Raw genomic sequence first — 2,859 nt, forward strand, 5'->3', positions numbered from 1 at the left:
ACCTGAGCGGGTGCTGCTAGGAGTGGGCGCAAAGTAACTCCATGGACGCTACTCACCCCCCCCCCCAAAATATAGCCTCCAACTGCGATGGCCGCTGTCGGCACCATTCACCAACCCCCTGTGTATGTTTCTGTTTCTTTTTAAACCAAGACTTCCTTGTGATCTCTTTAGAAAAAAAAATGTGTTGGGGTGGGGGTGGGGTGGGGGCGGGCAGGAGGAGCAAGGGAGGGGGAGTAGCTACTTTTTTCTTATTCACTCGGATCTTCGCTCCCGACACCCCCCGCCGCCCCCCCTCCCCCGCCGCCCAGTTGTTTGGCTCTGGCTGCAGGTCCAGGTAGCGTTGCGGGCCCCGGGGGGAGGGTACCCTGCCTGGCCGCCCGCCTGCCCGCACCCTGGGCTCGGACTCCCCATGGACTCTAGGGTGCCCCTAGCCCGCCCTGTCCCCAGGGCCAGGCCCGAGCGGCGGCTGCGCCCAAGCAAGTCCCATCAGGTCTGCTCACACTTCACACACTCACACACCCCGCCCCTCCACTCTCTCACTCACACTTTCTGCTCACACCCCGCCCCCTTCGCGCCCCAGACCCGGGCGGCGCCCCCCGCAACCTTCAAAAAAAAAAAGAAAGAAAGCTTATACTTAAAAAAATCTTTTGGCGCCATATTAATGACGTACTTAAAATTTGCCATTTCTCCCTGCGTCAAAAAGACGTTTCTTTGCAAATAACAGCCTGGAGGCGACACTCGCGGAGCGAACGAGGTTTGCACTGAGCACCCCGCCCCCTAGGGCTCCAGCTCTGGAAGACCCTCGCCCTAGGCCTTCTTTCTGAATCGCAGGCTTTAAAATGCGAATCGAATAAATCGCGTGGCGTCTTGCAGCGCCAGAAGTGAGCAGAAAGTGTTGGCAGCAAGGGAGGGGAGGGGCGCGCGAGAGCCTGGGGGAGGGGGCGCGCCCCTCCCCCCTATAGAAACTAACATCTTGGGCGGGGGGAAACTTGAAATTGTGGGCGATCTCAAGAAAAGAGGGGCGGTCGGTAGAGAGGGTCCCTATTGGGCTCGTTGCCCCCTCCCCCTCTCTGGTGCCTTCTGGCGCCTAGCGCTGCCCCGCATTTCCGGGGGTTGGGGAACGCAGTGATGAGTGGTGGGTGGGTGGGTGGCTGGGCTGCAAGTCATATCTTCAATAGGATGTTGCCCCGGGGCAGCCCCTTCCCCCTGGCTAATCTCTCCACTACCCCTAAAGGGTTAAAAACCGAGGGGCAACTTCCAAGGGCTGGCACATGGCGAGGAAGCGGGGCGCCCCTCTCCCCACCCTTCGCCTTCTCGCCCCTCCTCCTCCGGCTCCACTTCCCGACTTGACCTTGTGGTGCACAAACAGTGCGCTCGGATCCTCGCAGTTTCTGGAAGAGCCTGCGCTCGCCAGCCAGGCGGGCTGTCGGGCTGCTTGCCGGCGGTGGCTGGGCCTTGGGTCTGTTCCCGGAGCCGCGGGCCACACCCACCCAGTCCGCTGCGCCCGCCGTGCTCACCTTCTCTCGAGGAAGGGGAAGGGCTGGTCTCCACCATGGAGAGGCATAGGGGTCAAGCTTCAGCCTCCTCACAATGTCCTTACCTGGGGAAGGGTGGGCTGGCCTCGGGTGCAGGTTGGGGGCGATATTTGGGAGTCTGGCCCAACATCCCCAAACCATCTTGCAAACTTTTTCTTCCCCATCTCTCCTTGCTGTCCCTCAAAGATGATCCAGTAATTTTTTAAGCTCACCTTTGGCTTTGGAGGCATGTGGGTGCGATGTGAATAAGAACAGGAGTTGCCTTCCCTCTCCAAGACTGAAGGTTGTTTTTTCTTCCTTTCCCCTCCACCCCCTTCTATAGAAAGATAAATATTCGATTTACATAAGATGACATTTATGTGACAATTAAGAAGATTCCCCGATGGAATGTTGTGAACACATTTGCTTATAGGAGGAATAAACCTAATAATAAACAAACTCATAATAACAGCACAAATCCTCCGACAGGGCGGATTGTCTGCCCAACAAAGAGGGAGATGATGGATGCTGAAATAAGCACTTTTTGCAAGAAAGAAATATGAGCTCAAAGGGAATCACTGCAACATTTCTCTTCTTTAGTGTTCATTCACAAAGTCTGAGGAGACTGGCGAGAGGAAGGACTGGGTATCACTTCCCAATTAAACCTAGCTCTGGCTGTCAGTGGTCAACTAGTAGAATTTTTTTCCCAAACCAAGCTCAGTGTCTTCAAACAGGTGTCCAAGACTGGGAGTGTATAACAAGATGGTTAAATATTGGGATTCTAATCCTGCCTTCACAGTTCAGAAACTGTATGAATTGATCTCTCAGATTCTCTTTTTCCTCTTGTGAAATGGAGTGGTTAGAAGGTTCTTGAGGCCATATACATGGGTACACGTATGTATATATGTACATACACGTGCCATATGTATAAAGCAGGGCCTGGCTCAGTGTGGACAGTGGACATTAGCACTCTGCCTGGCACCTAAGTTTTTCTGAAAGAATGAAAGTCCCCTCTGAAAGCTCTTAACACTTGAAAACTGGAAGACAATAATTTATGTCTTACCCTCTATGAGGACATGTACAAGATTTCCCAGTATAGGAAAAAAAGGAGGACTAGGAGATGAAACTGTGGTCTAGGCTCGGCGCCTGTGGCTCAAGTGGCTAAGGCGCCAGCCATGTACACCCAGGGTGGTGGGTTCGAATCTGGCCCAAGCCCACCAAACAACAATGCTGCAACCAAAAAATAGCCATGCGTTGTGGCGGGCGCCTGTGGTCCCTGCTACTCGGGAGGCTGAGGCAGGAGACTCGCTTGAGCCCAAGAGTTGGAGGTTGCTGTGAGCTGTGA

Source organism: Otolemur garnettii, unplaced genomic scaffold (genome assembly GCF_000181295.1).
Source record: "Otolemur garnettii isolate 467f Iridium unplaced genomic scaffold, OtoGar3 scaffold00003, whole genome shotgun sequence".
In the NCBI taxonomy this organism is placed as follows: domain Eukaryota; kingdom Metazoa; phylum Chordata; class Mammalia; order Primates; family Galagidae; genus Otolemur; species Otolemur garnettii.